The sequence below is a fragment of the Typopeltis vanoorti genome, chromosome 12 (assembly GCF_054136105.1).
Source record: "Typopeltis vanoorti isolate ZY-2024b chromosome 12, IOZ_Tvanoo_1.0, whole genome shotgun sequence".
Classification (NCBI taxonomy): Eukaryota; Metazoa; Arthropoda; class Arachnida; order Uropygi; family Thelyphonidae; genus Typopeltis; species Typopeltis vanoorti.
Window position 1 is genome coordinate 93,160,182 of NC_143560.1, and position 19,460 is coordinate 93,179,641.

Consider the following 19,460-nt stretch of genomic DNA (forward strand, 5'->3'; position numbering starts at 1 on the left):
CCTGTCATCTAATCGAATCGCTAACACATTTAGTGACTTGAGTATCTTACTAAAGAAGGATAAAAACCCTTATTCTTAGCCAAACAAAAAAAAGTAAATGAAGTTGGCCAAAAAGAAACTGAAGTACCATGATAGTATTTCAAAAATACAAGTCACTTTTTTTTTTCAGAAGTTATCACATCATGCACTGTTTGCAGAATATAATAAAAGCGTCAAAAGAATTTTAAGGCAAAACTCGAAAAGTTAACCTGTTCAAAGTACGTTTTACAAATACCCACGCCTTGAGATTCGTGGGTAAACGAATGTACTGCATGCCTACCAAAACGGTTGATCCGCAGTAGATTAGTTTATCCATTGATCTATATGAGCAGATCAATTGGTAGGCACTTTCAAGTCTTTTTAGACTCTTTCTAAAAGGGCAAGTAGAAATCGAGTACATTTTATGCTTAAAATGATAGTGTGAGAGACTGCAATAGATTGCACTAAAAACGGAACTCGGTAAGTTGTTTTTAGTGCAAACGTGCGTTTTCTTCATTAAGAAATGTGAATTTTATTTTTTTAAACCAAAATACAGTTTAAAGGTGTTATTTCTCTCTTTTCTTTTCTTGTAATTTCCAAAACTGTTTTAAGTTGCAATTCGAAACTCGATACTTCGTAGGTTTAGGAAAAACCATTGCATAATTTGCCTTATGTTTTAGAACAGAGGCAAGAAATGTTTAAATGAAAAATTAAAAATAAGCTGCAGGATGTGGTATTTCTTAAACGACAGTATTAATCGTATTAAATAAAAATTCCGAACGTCATGTGTGTAACTGGTTTACACTGATTAATATCAGAGGTCATAGCAAATTACTAAGAGAATTTTAAGGCCCCTGGATGACTTAAATTTCCTCGGTCTCTACATAAAGCAACTTTAGCTTCACAAGTCTCATTTTCAAAAAGTTCGATCGAACCTTAAGAAGCCCTTCCAAATTCCATTCCTAAAAGAATTGTCTTCTCACTGCTTTATCAGTAAATAAATAAAAAAGCATATTTTCTAAATACTGAGTTGATGTTTCATTCATTTTCAACCACCAAGATAATAGAACCTCAGAGGCCTTTTCTTCTTTTTTTTTTTTCCGGAATGCGGGTCATGAAGGTAAACTAATTAATAATTAAAAGGTATTGTCTTTCGCGTAATAAAATAATGTTCCGAAGTTAAGTTTTCTAAGTGTCTATGATTTCTTAACGGCTAGAGGGCGCTCCTGTGGGAGCTTGCTTCTGAAGGGAAATCGAGGCACGAAGGTGCGGAGAACTCTAGGTGTTTCGACGAAGTGACGGACCATTTGCGATACAACACGGACGAATAGCGGCTAGAAGGATTGTCATGTGGTGGGCCTAGAAAACAGTAGACGCCAACACTAACTTTAGAAAAATCAGAAGAAACTACATTGTGGGCGATTTTTAAAAATAAGGTGAACTGGATACGCTTCGGAAAGTTTCATTTTTAAAACCGAAATCACCTGCAAATTTATTTATTGGAGGTGGAGAAAAATAAGTCCGGAACAACTTTTGAGAAAGGATCCGTAAGCTGTAACAAAGTGCAGCAAATAAAGTAAGTTTAAGATTGCATAAAAATTAGTTGTTTTTTTAATCAATTTATCCTTCAGTAGCTTTATTTTAATGTATGCGCTTTAAAATATGTTAGTTGCATAAAGCATTGATCAAGCAAATTGTTTGGCGAAGTTGATGCTAAAAATGACCTTCTTCCTTACGGAACAATCTTGCAGAAGTTTGATACTCTCGAAAACTCGTGGGGGTAATTTACCAACTAATTAGTTTTAATAAAAACAAATTAAAAATACCTGCTGAGAATATTCGGCTATACTTAACGCATAGATTAAAGTAATCTTACTCCAAATATCACTCCTTCGTATTTTTAAGTAGTACTTGGAACTACTTAAAAATACGAGTGCCATGTAATCCATACCTTCTTTTATTAGTTTTCTTAGAGGGTCCGCCAATCTCATAGCGCTGTTTCGAAATGAAGGTGCTAATAATGCTATAAAATATGGACTTCTCAGAGAGAAGTAGTGCAATACCAAACAACCAGTGCCGAAAATCCATTCACGAACTGTCAACTCTCGTCGATAATTTGGCATTTGAGGTTTTGTGCAAATGGAATAAAATTAGCTAATCGTATAAATGATACTCACAGAACAATCTTTGGATCTTAATTATAAGATGGACTGCTTGTTTCTCCATGGTTTGAGTACCAAAGTGAACCAACTGGTTTATAGGGTTTTGCTCACCTAACACGATATTTCGACTCCTCAGCTCCATAAAGCTCAAGAACACAATACTGGGATATATTATAATATAATATAGATGGATGAGAAAAAAAGATGTTGAAAGTTTTTTGGGTTTGTTATACACGTTAAAGATACCGAGTATTATATATTTGGTTTTCATAGTTTTCCCAAGGAAGCAAAACAATGTTTTGCACGTGAAATATATTCACGTCTGAGCTACTTGTATATATGGAGGCTAATGACTTCGTATCACTTGCCTTAATATGTATTCCATAATGCAAAGGGTCACTACTCAGACCGGTTTCGACCTTTACTGAGGTCTCGTCAGTGGGAGCCAGACCTAGGAGAAATACCAAGGTTAAATAAAGTAATGCATAAGTCATATATATATATCTCATATGCAAGTAGCCAAAAGGTGCTCGACCTTATTAATAAAAATCTCTGAATGAGAAAAGGATGATGAAAGGTTAAAACTAAGTACAGTATATAATTTCTTAGTATCTTTAACGTATAACAAACCCAAGGTAAAAAAAAAAAACTTTCAATATATATATATATATATATATATATATATATATATATATGAGAGAGAGAGAGTTGTATATCACTGTACATCTCAATACGATGTTCCAGGATGATATACTGCATTCCATTCCATTATTGGATCGGCGACATTCACCAGCATCGATTGCTTTCTGCACAATGAAACTAAGTTTATGATAGCTTATTCCTTAACCCCCTCCCCCACCAAAGACACACAGAAAAATTGCACAACTTCAAAGATGCATCTTTTTTTTTTTGACAGAATTACAACTTTGTATGATTCCTTTGAAGAATACTCATATTGAGAAAACAAAATAAATGTTTGGTTCAAAACAATTTTACCATTTGATAAAACGGAATTTCGCATACACAATTGGATTTAGCAACAATTTTCTCGCCTGAAGCAAAAGAAAAACATTGACAACAAGACTGCCGTATAAGACGCTATAAAAATGGATCGCAAATTCTGAAACGTCGACACATTCGGAAATTTTATAGCGACGAGTGTGTTCGTACTTCTCAGTGGCATATTCAGAAGTTTTTCTTAGGAGAAAATTCTTCAGAGTTTGATAACATTTTTGAAACCAACTTTTTTCCGTTATTTACCAATACGCTATTATAAAAATTCAACACCACGGAATCCTTCAAACTGACTGGTAAGTCTCGTACTGACCTTCCGGTAGAGATATCATCTTTAAGGGAGGGTCACTAAAGGGTAAGGAGAGTCCAGACCAGTTAGCTCTTTCATCAATACATGTTACTGATGAGTTTCTTTCGTGCCTTTTGAAGGGAAAAAAATGCTTGTTTACTCGAGAACTAAAATAAATAAATAATAGAATTCTCAACAGTCAAAGCTGCGATAATTTAAAATATGAAAACAGCCATTCACGTATTGTTTTACGAACGAAAGTCGTCCCAACTAAAAATATTCTTTCTTCGATCTGTACATAGTTGCTTCGAGTCCATATACAGCAGCTATTCTAAGGTTCAACATGTGATACATTGATTAATGGGGGGGGAGGACAGATACTCCATTATAAATGAGTAACAAGCGATTTTTCATATTTCTTCCCTATTGATAATGAAATATAAATCGATTTCTAGTTTTGGAAGGGATTCTTTATCGTTAAGTCCTTTCTTCAAGCAGGTCATACAAACATCTTTTCACAGCAGCATTTAGCTTTCTTGCTATTTTGTGCTCATCTTTCGAATCTAAGGAAATTGATCCAACGCTTTCAAAAGATTTTATGAAACAGACTGCATGCACGATATTGGAATTTAAATTCATTCTTTTCCATACGTCATAAATGTGAGAATCCATAAAAGACGTTTCTAACCAGGTAAGGGATATGTTAAAGCTTTGCTATCAAGTTCGTCCGAACAAATTCTTCTTGAAAGTCAACTTTAAAAGCCAACTGGGTAGTCAGTGGAAACCCAGTTAAAAATGATATATCGAACAATAAATAAATGGCTTTGAATTTGTATTGACAAAATAATACGCCCTTCGTATTATTTCACTTTATCTATATTAGGCACTTTAATATTTTCTCGCTTTCATTAATCCTGTATTATTTTGTATTGCGATATATTAATTTAATGCCATATTTGTGTTATGAAACAAATGATAGGATGAGCTACGTGCAGAGCACAGTAACCTGATAGGAATAAGTGCAATTTGAACTAGGCACCGAACGTGCAACATGAGATATAATATTAGCAGCACATAACACGAATTTAGGTCGCCTTGATGTAGCTATACCTCCTGATTCGCCTTTCAATATAGTTTCTCACACAAGTTTAGTTAATAACGTATATTCAAACAACTTTTTAACGGAATACTGTCGTGAAGTAGATACACACATTTAAGTGTATCAACGGGATTTACTCAAAATGTAAAGACTGGGGTAAAATGTAGAGTAACAATTACTGAAGATGGAACAACAGTTATTGAAACTGAATTAAGAATAGCTAAGGCAAAAGAACATTTTGGAATAATAAATTACTAATAACCTCTGGTGTAAATAAACTAAAATAAGAATCATAAAATCTATGTGTGGTTCACATTGAATTATAGACGTGAGACTTGTACATATACGAAATTCATAATCAGGAAATTGCAAGCCTTTGAGATGTTGCGCAACAGGCAAGCACTGAAGATTTCTTGGAAGGAAGGGAAGAACTAATTAAGTACTGAAGTTAATGGAACCAAAGGAGCACTCGTGGAAGACCTTAGAAAGTACAAGATGGAGGGACACATTAAGAGGATCAGCAGGAAAAAACGTTCTCTGGAAATCTAGAGGGAAGAAGATACCCTGGTAGACCAAGAACTTCTAGGGTTGATCATGTAATGGACAACAAGAGCTATGATATGAAAAGGATGGAAGAGGAATAGACACTGGCTTACCACGATTGCTAATATCCAAATTAGAGAAGCTACTTAAGTGAATAATACCACCATACAGAGCCACTCAAATATTCGAAGAAATACTCTTCCCCTTGAGGGAAGTGCGTCCTCCCTCTAGCTCATTCAGTAATGACGACGCCATTTAGTTGGAGATATCTAGGTCTCGTAGGCAGGTCTTTTTCCTTTCAAACAAACAAAAAAAAAATGGCCAGAACAAATGCATTTAATAGACGTAACCCACCGATCCTGAAGCCTTCATTGCTTCGGATATCATTCTAAATCGCTCCGTCCCTTCCCCTTTTCTACCCTCCCTTTGCTCGGGTTGGTAGCGGAAGGAGTTGCTGGGATTGCCAGCAATATTTTCCACTTCACAGACAGACTGGCACTATTTGAATGTTTATGAAATATAAATGGTTTTAATCTTGTTCAAACCAGAGAGGTAATTCTGCTAAGTAGGCTTCGTGTTAACTGAATTATTGACTAAAGTTGTCATTTTATCTTAGAAATAGAATACGAAGCGAAAGAGAGAAAAAAAACTTTAACTAAAGTAGAACATGGGCTTTATTATTCAAGATGCATGAAATAATGTTCACTAAGTTAAGTTACTGGTTATTTGATAGCAGAAAACATATAGAATAATCCTTCGGAATAAATACGAGGTCTGTTCATAAAATTCTGGGATTATTATTATAGCGAAAGTGGGCACACTAGCGTATTGTTTTAGGTATATAACCAGGTATATACGTGTCGTAAGAAGTAATAAAAATAAATACATAGGAATGTCGTAACATGGCAAAACAAGCCCAAAGTCTTTGCGTCATCTGCAGTGCTTTGATGAATGAAGACAGATTTTTATTTATTTTTGAGTGTCCCGATGTCAGGAATTAATGAACGACGTGTGCGCATCATGTTTTGCTTTAAACTCAAAGAAACCATAGCAACGTATCAAATGCTTAAAACAGATTTCGGGATAATGCCTTAAGTAGTTCATGTGAGTGTTTCAACAATTTTAAAGATGGTTGAACTTCGACTGAAGATAACCCTTGCTCTGGACGACCATCAACATCCGTCACCCACGATTTGGTGGCTCGTGTTGGCGAAACGATTATCACCAATCGGCGAATTATTGTTCGAGAGCTTGTGAAACAGGAATCTCACTTGGATCCTGCCACCAAACTTTGAAAGAAGATTTGGAACTGAGCAAGTTTCTGGCTCAAAAGATCAACGTAGTCGTACTCCCACCCTATTAATTTGGTCCCATGCGAGTTCTTTTTATTCTCTAAACTAAAATCAGCACTTAAAGGACGAAGATTTCAAGACGTAAATGCAATTAAACAGAATCTAACAAAGAAAAACTCAAAGCCGTTCCTTTAGAGCAGTTCCAGAGATGCTTCCAAAAGTGCTTTAAATGTTCTTCCCAGCTTTAAAAAACGCTGGGAAGAACATTGCATTGAGGCAAGAGGAGAATATTTCAAAATGAATACATTTCTATAGCTCATAAGGTTCTGTACATATTTTAAATAAATTATGTCAATAATTTATTTAAAATTTTTAGACTTTAAAGAAGTCTAAATCCGAGCGTCGTAAGTTACTAATTATTACCATCTTACTAATTATTAATCTCACGGTGTATTCATGTGATATACTGCATGTTTGTTTATATAACTCAAAACACTGTAATCAATATCACATATGTTAGTACCTCGAAAGCACTTAAAAGGAAATTTAAATATTATTTATCCCTTGATTGAATGTATCTGAAGAAAATGTCATGAAGGTCTGTCGTTTCTCAGATGTGAAAACTTTTGTTAATGTATCGAATTAGTTTAAATGCTTTCAGTGGACGATAATGCCCGATTTATGCTTCTAAATAGTAAATAATTCAACTGTTTTCGATACTTTGCAACGGTCGACTAAAAACACTTTGCAACGGTCTTTTTTGCAATAAAAAAATTCTGCTCACATCAGGCGTTTTATTTGCAAAAGATTAAACAGTAGCAACACTTGATTGCACCGTTCTACTCTTCAACCTACCACCAACTGCGATACGATACTAAATGTTTGCTACAAATACCATTAACAGATCTCGGGTCACTATCGTATGTTGTTTACTCAAACTAGGCTTTACTTGCCATTTGTGGCTAATATCCTATTTCATGGAAAGATAAGCATGTCTGGAAAACTGCACTGTCAAGTCCACTTGTTTCAAACAAATTCAGGTTTGTGTGTTTTCTAATAAAATAAAACCTAAAAAGAAGAAATAAAGAAAACACTAGGATAAATTGATTAGATCCTCGCGGATTTGCATTAATCTCTTGAAGAGAACAACTAGCACTAATTAAATCGTTAAGAATTTTTGTACAAATTCGAGGTATAGCAAGCTCGTTAAGAGTGCCAGAAAGAAGGTATCGGATAAACGAGTGAGATAAAGAAACATTTTATATAACACGTCCTAAAAAGACGTGATATCTCTGTAAATAAAAGTTGAAAAGAAAGAAAGAAAAAACTTGTGAACAGATTATACATAACCATATTACTAAAACATAGTTTCGTCAGCAAGAAACTCCATGCCGTCCATGAATCGGAATAGTTCCTGCATAAAAACTGAACCTCGGAGTGATAGATTGCCGGGACACTAACAGGAAGTTCCGAAACAAGTCGTGTTTGTAATGAGCGTAAGCCTCTTAGGTACACCGTCGACATTGCCCATCTGAATCGCATTTTTTTCTTACAAGCCAAGAGGGAATGTTGAGAATGATGGAAGACGCTCAGGACGCATTGGGATGTACCCAAATTGACAGTTCTTCCCCATTTATTCTGAATTCTGTATCCTCGACTGACGTCTGCTGAGATGTGTTTACCATAACATTGAGCTGCTGCGATTCCCAGTGACAGCTAATATAACTATGATTACATGCACTAGTTATAACTTATTAGTACAAAACTTGATGGGAACTGGTTTTTACTGTGAATATTTTATTTTCAAGAGTTTCCATTCTTCCGTTTACAGCACACGACAGGCTACAATTCCTAAATATCAACGTAATGAAAATATTCAAATAGCACGAAAAAAAGTGATAGAGTGAGGTGTTTACTGATTTGCTTTGTTGAGCTACTGAATAGAATGAATGGATAAAACTACTATTTGCATAAAAGATAGCATTCGATTGTCTTGCGCATTGTTAGATTTCTCTTATAGGCAGAAACTGCACCACTGATTTTTTTTTTTCCACTCCTCGTTGAAACTCTCAAAAACTGTTTTTCTTTATTCTATCGTAAACGAAACAGTGGGTCATAGGAAAAATAATATTCTCCGCCTTCCTAAAAACAGAACAATCGGAAATATACACATTTAATATCCAGGACAGATTACTCCCGTTTTCTATATGCGAGTAGCTTTTTCGCCAACTCATGTAAGAAAGAGTCCTTTCTTACATGATTTTTTAAAGACATCGAAAGATGTTAACGTGGAAACATTCAAGTAATTTATGGTAAAATAAAATCAACACTTCTGTAACGCATTTGACAGCGTCACCTGAGAGAAATATTTGCACTGTAATCATCGAAAGTTAGGAACATGCACCAATGCTTTTCATCTGAAAGTGAATTTGGTTAGTTTCCATATAGCGGAAGTATAGCATTTTTCATTCAAACTTGGATTTTATCTACAAAACTGACAAATCGACCGGCGAAAAAAGACGCACTGATAGACAGTGGCCTCAGAAGTCCTATGATTGCATTAGGTTTATGAGAAACTACATTATCACTCCGAAATATCTTTAGATACTAACTCATCCATTCCATCGTCCTTTATCCATAAGATCTTCATTAATAATAATGCCGGTGTTTTGTGGCTGATAATGTGATTTTTCACAATCCTAACGGCAATCATAGGACTTCTGAAAATGCTGTGCCTACTGTTCGATTTGCAGGCGAAATCCAAGTTTTCTACCGAAAATTCCTTCCACATCACCATGTGAAGGTTAACCAGTTCATCTTCCGATGAAAAATATTAGTACTGTCAAAATTAGAGAAAACTCAATAGAACATTGATTTTTGAATTATATAACCTTACCACAACAAAAACGATGATACATTGAATGCATTACTGATGTGAGACCAACAGAAACACCAAAGTTATAGCACTTTGCGCAAATGCCGGATGCGACTTAGCAAAAATTTACTTCTTTGCTAGTAAGCATGCATTATTCCACTAAATCCGGATACATCCCAAACAGCTATATTTGGGAGGGAAGGCATCTTTTATGATAGACCTCACAGATGAGAGCAAACGCTTGCTGGGCATTATGATTAACAGGTTAACAGCATAAACCATCTTGCCTTATAATGAAATGAGCTGATCCAGACCATGCCAAGTGTGCGCGTATAGAATCTCTTCAGAATAGGAGTCAGTTACAGGAATGTTGACCTCGTTGGCTGTTACAAGTGCATCTTTCTTGGAAGGAAAAAAAAAAATCAACTATATTATAAGACCCATATTGCATTCTACCACCATCTGAGCGACTGTTTAACTAGCCAATCCATAAACGAATTTCAAATCAGTAATACGCGTTTTCATGCAGAAGTTTATTTTGTATTTAAACAATACAGCATGTTCACGATTCATATTTCACTCTGGATAAACCTCGCCAGTGTTTCCGCAGTCTAATGTACTGCTGATATATAAAGTTTACATATTTAAAAGTGCCACTCTTTATCATCACTGCCTATTTGCCAAATAAACACCAATAACTGCCTCACTTCGTTCAAAGCGACTGAGGTTTCCTTTTGCATCTACGCTGGTTCTTCATAATGTAGTTGGTCATATTTTGAATAGTTATATTCTAATATTTTAGTCAGCAATATTCCTCAATATATTTATATTTTGAGTGTTGCACGAGTATGGAGGTATTTCTATTAAGCACCTATAGCTACAAAACAAATATATTTGTTGTACCTTTATCAGTCCATTATCGATTAACTTATTTCATCGTCCTAAATATTCATTTCTGAATGCGAAAAAAAAAAAAAGGAAAATTCCGGAATCTTCATTATTTCTCTTTGGATATAAAAGTTTGAAACAAATTTCAAATACTCTGAGATGTTTTGAAAGAAACAAAAGGCAGGAAATATTTAATAATTTTTCTTTGGTATAAGCCTCTATAGATTTAGTACCTTTTCCAGCTATATGAGTTAACTGATTTCCTCTTTGAAAGCTAACCCGGAGGTTGCTTAACTTCTGTCATATATATGAACACTGACGTATTATACTAAACAACCAAAGTTTACAAGCTTACGATGAATGGCACTGCGCCCAGTAAAAAAAAAATATTTCGAGTCACAGCTAAATTCTTTACGTTACTCTGCGTCCGATCCTTTAATGATAAAGAACGTCTCCAAACTATGAATCATGTCAGAAATTCCAGAAAAGACCCGTGATTGAGTTTTTCGCGCTGAAAGGTGATTTACAACATGAAAGACTTTGTACGGTGTAGATTTTAAGTCTGCAAGGAACTATGACAGTTTATCTTAATGAAAAATATAGTGACAGCTTAATTCAGAGGGTTTATTAGGTTTTTCGTATGAAAACAAACTCGGAACACTCATCAAGTAAACACACACACACCTAGAATTTAATCCCATCAAGCATGTTCTCAAGAAAACAACTTAAGCGTTTGCAGATTATCTACTTTATGTTAGTAGTTGTGTGATCCAGCGTTCACATAAAATATTGATTAAGCAGAAATTTTCTGAGTTAATACTCATTTCAGGATTTTATGATGCAAAACAAAAAAAAAAGGAATATGCATTTTCTTTTTGGATATGAAAGTTAATAGTTTGCTTTGATGCTGCCTGCGAATTTACACTGCTTAAAAGGAAAATAATTTTGGTAGCCTTAATTTAACATTGCAGATATTGCTAAAAGTACTCAAACACGAATATAATCCTTTCTTTAAAAAATACTCAATAGGACACTTCCTTAGGTAGCCTTCATATGAAGGAAGGCCTCGAAAAACTGTATTTTTCCCTGAGAATTTATGTTGTACGAAACAAAAGGTTAGGTAAATTGAATTGAATTGAATTAAATTGGTCTGATTTTTAAAAATCAGACCAATCTGTCTTTCGTCCAGAAATATAATAACGCTCTAGCACTCACTCGATACATGTCGACAGTATTAATTACAAGTTATGCATTTTCTCTAAACGGTCTTCCTATATATGTTTTCGTACGGCTTATAGTTCAACTATGTAAGCTGCCCTCCCACGTACTCGGCTTTTGCTACAAGTCTCATACAGACTAATGGAAACTGTTAAGATACGGAAACTAAATGTTTCTGTTTCCGTATCTTAACAGGCCTATTAAAAGAATAAATATCTTCCTTCTCGTCCAGATTAAAGACGCAGATCGAAAGGCGGTCCCGTCATTCGATGTTCAATATTTTTACTAGCTCCTCTGCATCAATAACGGGCCATGTATATTTGACAGTCATCCAACGATTTGGAAGTACTGAATTTCAAAATAAGGAAGCATCTTTTATATAAAAAGACATTCTACGTGTATTGTGTTCCTAGAATATACATTCGAAATTTTTTAAAGTTAATACAGAGCTTGGATTAACAGAAACAGAGATAATTACTAATATTGCATTTCTGTGTAATTATATACAGATCAGCTAGTTAGATAACAAATCTACGTTGACCGCCCCAGGATAAGGTCATTTTAATATCGTGTGATAATTATGCATTGCAGAAAGAGAAATCGGGATAATGGAAAGGGAAAAACATGACAGAAAAGAATTATGCAAGTAAATGTGACGTACGAAAGGAAAATAGCTTTGTCAGCCAAAACTTTAAGTTTGAATTCTAATATCTTTCCATTTAACTAAGGAAATTCATAGCGTTCGTGTCAAGAACCTATAAGATGTGGAATATACTTCTGTAGGTGGTAGTTTAGATTCGGAGTTGGAAGATGGAGTGAGATAGAGATCTCTAGCTGTGGCATATAGATTGTGCCTTAGCATCTACTAAACTCTGGAATTACTGCTTGGCTTCGAGCTTAGTAGTTGCTTTAAAACTCCTTCAGCAATAGGAGAACGTCACCGCATCACGGTGTGCTATCCACAAAAAAAAATGGCATCCATACTGGCTATCGATTGGTGCTGCCTAGCATTTTACTTCTCTCTTACTCTTCCAAGAATACCCCTTTTATGTAACTGTGTTGCGTACAGTTACTGGAAAGATACTAAATAATTTCTCGAATCTTCCAAGCGTTGCTACGACAACTCAAGAGGAATTTCAACCAATAGTACGTCGTTTACCCGTTGTTTAATAAGTTCCAAGCCTAAGTTATAAATGGCTGTCACGTTCAGAAAATCCAAACGAACGCTTCATGAAAAGCAAGTTATAATTATAAATTTGTGTGGACTTTTTTGTTCTCCGAAGAAAATTAGATACATTTCTCACATATTCAATGATCATGAGAGTGAAGGCTATCTACATTCTTGTCGCGAGTACGAGCTGTTCACTACATCATAAATAAGATTTCCATATTTGAATTCGGTAGACAGCTATTTAGAACGAATGGTCTGATAGATGCAGTTAAAAAAGGTAGAAACATTAACTGCAAACGGTGTGCAAGACCAAATTCGAAAGATTGGCTTCACTTTATGGATAAAATGTTCAGTTGCGATTGAGGAATCTCGCTGTGGTTGACAAAGTATAAATAATTGATTGAAGGTAGTTGAAACAAATGCGAGCGACAAGTTAATTAAAAGTTGAGTTTACTGACATTCAAATTAATTTACAAAAGTAACAAAAGTGGTGAAACTACATTTATTTACGACCTTTACGTTCTTATTGTTTAGTTCATTTTACAATTAGTCGGGCTTGTTGAAAACTTCACATTCCGTAGGAAAAATCTAAAGTGTTTACCGAAATTGTACAAATTCTCGGTTACTATTAAGAATAGCATGCAACGGAAAGATTTATATGTTTACGGAGACCTTAAAACGATCGGTTAGTTGCTGTGGAATATCAAAGATCAATGAAAATCGTCGCCTTCATAAGTCACTGCCCTCCGACTACAAAGGTTATCCCTTTTAGATGTGAAGGGTGTATAATAAAGGTTCAAATTCTACGGTAGGCATGTTGTTTGGTGAATGTTTTCAAGGTGGGGGATGAATATCATCGTCCGGTTTGAACCCAATAAGCAGGATAGTGGTCTCAAGCTACTATACTGTAATTGTACTATAGGTTTGTGGTTGGTATTCACATTAAAAATTAGATTTTTTAAAAACTTCTGTGTCTAGTTTTTCGCAGGTTTTTTCACGACTATGGATGGATAAATTTTATTGAAATTTGGAAGGATTTTAGAAAAATCTGTACAGCCAATGTGCACAGTTTTATATATTTTAAATCGTGCCCTTTTTAAGGGAAGGATCTGATAACCGTTCCGATATCATAAGGAGCAACAATTCCCGACTACATAGAATTTAATGGAATGTAGGAGATAGAATCCTGAACATGGCGAATCATCTTATTTTTGGTGTTAATTGAACCAGTTTAGTAGTAAAACGATTTGAAACCATTGTACAAATCTCAAAAAACACTGCCTGTAGTACACAAGACAAACGTTTTAGGTTCATTCGCTGAAATCATGAATGTTTATTGTGAAAACATGTTTTTATTTTGAAAGTCTACGATCATTGTAAATTAATTTTGGCACTGGATTTAATAAATAAATTATTTGTTTCCTATTTGTTGTTGTGTGATGCGCATCATTTCTTATATGCGAGTCAAGTTGTTTATCATTTCTTCCAGGAGCCGACTTAAAGCTGTCTCGTTTCCTATTATCTTCTTAAGAGTAATCTATCTCACTAAAAGATATTGTCTTTCTAAAACCAAGTAATTTATATTTTGTAAGATCGTGAAGGGGAAAATTTAAATAGATATTACTCCAGAACTAAACTACGCACTTACAACGACTCATGTTTGTCCATTTTCTTTTTACTAGAATAAAATCTGTTACACAAGTTTTATATTAGAAAATATAGTGCTGATGCGTTCGACATTTTTAATGAAGTAATTTGGATGAAAAATACTGACATGCAAAATTTTTCCTACTTCAGCATGATTGATGCCATATTAGCTTAAGCTAAATTAAAACATTTATCAATTTTTCATCGTGTGGCTACATTTCAAAGATTGAGCGTGTTGCATTTTTCTTTTTAGCAGGAGGAGTAAATTTTTGATACACTTCACAATAATTAAAGTATCTATCATACGGTATATCCTGTTGTATTCTTAGAACACACTGAGATATCCTGACAATATCGGCATGCTTTGATATTTGTATAATCAAGTGGGAATCTTGATTGAGAAATAACCAATACAGCTGAAGAAATCAGTGAATCAAGTAGAATCATGTTGCTTGCTATTCAATATTACAAGTAATCTAAGAGAATCGAACTTGAGTTCTTTCATTGTTTTATAAGGGTGTTTTGTTTATTCTTATAAGTTTTCTTGAAACTTCTGCCTTCCAGAAAGAGATTTTTTCCTTCTCAATGTGTTCCGAATAGAGTATTAACCTTTGCGTTCTTATATTCATCCTTTACGCACCTCTTCTGACAACATTAAGTTATCGAAGTTCAGCTACGAGACGTGCACAGCCCGTTTAAGGTGATTACACTTTCATGAAAGATAGTGCGTGTGTGTGTGCCGATGCGAGATCAGGGCCGACTGGCCACCGTTAAGTCAAATGGACAAATATTTACAGATACACGAAAGTCTTAACCCTTACAAGTTCATTTCGGAAGGAGTGAGAGGTGTTTGCCGAGAACTCCATCCGGATATTTCCGAAGTATTTCTCATGGAGGAAAAAAATGTCATTAATAGTGACACATCTGAACACAGGGAATATATTATATACGAAGTACTAAACATACATTTAATACTGTGAGTTATGAGGGTTAAATAATCCGGAAATTTTGCTCTAGAGACCATACATGAAAGTATTTCTTTGTAAGGTGATGGTCTCGCAGATCAGCGAAAATCGTCTGCCACCTGAAGACATTTACAAACATCAATATTTACAATAGGAGTCGAACCCAGTGCTAGGTGAAGAGGGAAGGTGCTAATATATAGCCAACCAAAGCAGGGCAAGACAATACAAAATAAACTTGTGAAACGAATATGCATTTTCAGACAGTGAAAAGAACAGTCAAACATAAATGAAAAATTTAAACAGACCGCACTAAGCGAAACTAGCAATTGTGGTGGGGAAGGAGATAGCGTAATTTGCATTGATCACCGGTTGATTATTAATATTACTTTCTTATTTGCGCTTGAACATTTTTAAATTATAATTATTCCATATTATTTTCGCTATCTAAAATAATTTACTTCCTAACTCGCAGGCGATGTTTTCGAAGTTTCCACGTTGCTTCGTTTCATGAATTACCGAAATTGATACACGAAGCCGGCCTTGGTTGGCCGAATGGTTAGCGTATCCGTTCTCCAGTCAAAATGCTGCGGGTTCGAATCCCGCTTAAGAGCATGAATGTTTGTGATTGTCTTTCACTTTCAAACATTTAATTCAAAATATACACTCTCCTGATAAGGTGTGGATCGCTATGGGAGAAGTAGATATTTCTAATAAAATGAACAAATTCTGTAAAGTGAATGAAATAATAAACAAAACAGTAAGAATGTATGATGTTTTATTAAAACGGACATTATTATATGTCGGTTAAGCATGGACAATAAGAGAAACAAATAAAAGAATTAGTGCAGTAGAAATGAAATATATGAGAACAGTAGCAGATTATACAAGACTAAATAAAACATCCTCCCGACAAGTGTAGCAACAATATCGAAGGAAATTGTGAACAAAAAACGCTCTGTGAAATTTAGCAGTGGAACGAACGTGAAAAACAAAAACACCTTAAAAAGGCGGGGGGGAAAACATGAAGAGTGATGACTAATAAGACTGACTTCTCAGTGCCATATGCACCTGAAGAACGTTAAACACGATTATCGAACAGAAAGGATTTTAAAAATATATATCTGGCAGTATAAATAATTAAAAATTAAATTATTAAAAGAAAAATAAGGGCTATACCACTCGGTTTGTAAAGACTAGCAGATATATGGGAAAAAAAACGACGAAGTATTAAAAAGATTACGAATCTGAACTATGGAAAATTCTAGCCACCAAAAACAACCTGATCTTATTTTCTTGGAATTCCAAACGCTTCACAAACTATTTGACATCTTTTTAAATTAACAGATAAAAATATTAATTTAAATTTGCTCCTGAGTATGACAAAAACATACTTATATTTATGGATAATAATTAGATTTGAATCAGTTTTATGTTTATTGTTTAAGTCATTACAGCAATCGTTTTCTCAAACTACATGGATAGAAAATTTCAAACTATGCAAATAACTACTCTCTTCTTGAATCGAATGATTATTTTCATTCGAAATGGGTAGAAGCGTAGTTTATTGCATAGAAGAGTACAGCCGTGAAGACCTAAAGAAGTATCATAGGGCTATAAATGGATTGCTAAAATAATGATACTCTTGCGGAGGCTGGATAAGCAAACACCGAACAGGTTTCCAGGAGAAACCACCGCGTAGTTAGTAACATGTGGTGTTATATCAGTAGAGCCAGTAGCTGCTTCCTTTAACACTTTGATGCACCGGGGGTCATGCCTCTGCTAGTGTTTGCATTGCTGTATTGATTTATAAACTACGGAACATTAATAATGGAGGAGAGAATATACAGAGGGGAGCTTTAATTTCCGTGAGGTCGCTGATATCTGATTAAGAATAAATATTATTTACTATGCAATATTTGAAACGATTGTTCACCATAAATTTTTATGGAACAGGGAAAAAGATGGCGCTGATTCAAATCTCTCCAGGATATCTTCAAAAAAAAGCATCGAGATGCTTACAAATCCTTGAATAGTCGGGGCACCAATACTATAGCGAAATAAATGGGCTAACAAAGATAGAGCTGTGTGTTACAAAGGGCTCAATGATCTTAATCTGAGACTAAGTCCTCCGTTAGATCAGAAAGCCCGATGGGTTATTAGATGTAGTAAAATGCAATTAGTACTAGCGTGGCCCAGTACCATGACAACCGTTGCCTCTTCCAATAAACAGCATCCATATTAAGATGGAAAAATATAAAGATTTAGTCGTTAAAAATAAAGATCTTATGCTGAGGAAACAAAAAAGAAAATTTCAGGGAAACAGACAAATGTTAGAGTATACTTGACAAGGACAATCCTATGGATCAAATAAAGTTCAAATAAGGATATTCAAGGCATACTTCTACACCAACAAATGTAATGCGTTCCAGTGATAAAATGGAACAAGACGTTCATGCAATTTCATAAGCCTAACTATATTGAGTTCGTAATTTATTCTTTTCTTGCTTTCTGAAAGTGTAAGTTGGCATCCTTGGTTATAGTTAAATTGAACTCACTCGGAAGCATGGTCAAATGTTTTTAAAAGATTTGAGAATTATATTTGTCGTCCTTTGATTTGATTAGAGCCATAGTTTCAAGACGAAAAGACATGGATTTGAGCTTGACTATAGGATTTTCTCGTGACACCTGAAATAATTGTTTCGATAAATTGAATAAATTATCAAAATAAAGCCTCAAAGCGGTTTTGAGGATTTTGAAAATTTCCTTTTATATAATCACCGAGTTGATGTCAATGTTGTTGTCTTTCGAAGATAAAACATCTCATTATTTAATTATCTGCTATTGAAATTACTTGTGTAAATCAGTAATTTAGAATGAAATATGAAAGCACTGTATTTAGAATTCAAACAAACATGGCGGATGAAAGTTGTATGAAGCCTTATATATGGTTTACAAATTTTAATAGTAATGGACTTTTCTTCAATTTACATATCGGCCATTAAAATTAAATAAGTTTCCGTGACGTGTTACATCATAAAACCCAAATAAATGTTCTCTAATTAAAAACCACATGGTTTGATCTTATATCGAAAAATCGAGGAGCAAGAATATATGCTTCAATCTACCTTAAAGTATTTGCACTCCATTTTGTAAATATACAGTAACTCACCAAGTCATTTTTCTGCATGTTTTGACAGAGATATAAAATGTCAAATTTTGCAACATACAACTAGCTGTTTCGAAGATAAGCTGTAACCGACATATCCTAAAATATTTTCTTTCCCCCCCCTACGCTTCGGCACCATTTCTTTGGCCACCTCATGGCTAACCAGAAATGTGCCGCAGGTTCTGCGAAAAGAATATATCAAATTATTTTGTCAACGAAATACCGAACTTCTTGCAGTATCACTGTCTTGTAAATTTATTTCTATCAAAATAATGCCATTTGAAGTAAAAAAAAAAAGTGAAAATTACAAATATTTAGAAACTTTTATTTAATACCATGTTAGACCTCCTCTAGCCAGAATTACTGCACATATGCGGATTGGCATAGATTCCACAAGGTGTTGGATTGCATCTACATCTACAGCATACTAAACGTTCACTAGAACGTCCTTTAACTGACTTCGATTTGATTGTAGAGGGCTTTACTCACGGATCTGTTTTGTTAATATGTACCTTACATTCTCAATGAGGTTCAGATCCGGGCTTTGTGGTGGCTAGGGAAGATGGCGGAAGTCGCTGAACCACTACTGAACAATTCTTGCATGATGAACATCTATGAAACAACCGTTACCTCCTGGAAAAAAATCAGCATTGCAGGGTGGACTTGATCGGCAACAATGTTCTGATATTCCTTGGAGGATAGCTGACCTTCTAAGAAATATCAAGGGACCCATTCCGTACCAACAGCATATGACCTACACCATGACACCACCTCAAGAACCTTGAGTTGCGTTTACAAGGCAAGCAGGGTTCATTGCATCTGGGGCTCCCGCCGAACTCTTTGCCTACTGTTGGTAGAGAACAAGGCGTACTGCGACTCGTCGCGCCACAAGATCATTTTTCAGTCGTTAGTCACGGTGTTTCTGACACTACTGTAGATGAAAAGACACGGATTCCGACCTTTCACAGAAATCAGGTTTCCTTAGACATTGAATATCGATACCAATCCTCTTCAATTCCCTACGCATAGTTCGGTGAGATATGAGTCGGGAACAGTCTTCAATAAATGTTTGGGTCATTTGCTGCACAGAGGAAGTGTATGAGTTCTTCCCAG

General features: G+C 34.9%; 1 protein-coding gene across 1 annotated transcript in view; it reads left to right on the top strand.

Annotated features, from left to right (window-relative positions):
- Nucleotides 1-1,349: 1,349 nt before the first annotated feature.
- The window catches only part of LOC150101008 (orexin receptor type 2-like), a 102,652-nt gene continuing 84,541 nt past the window's right edge, over nt 1,350-19,460 (top strand). Inside the window, exon 1 of the mRNA XM_090402144.1 lies at nt 1,350-1,594. The gene's annotated coding sequence lies outside the window, so the exon portion shown is untranslated. The remainder of the gene's footprint in view (nt 1,595-19,460) is intronic.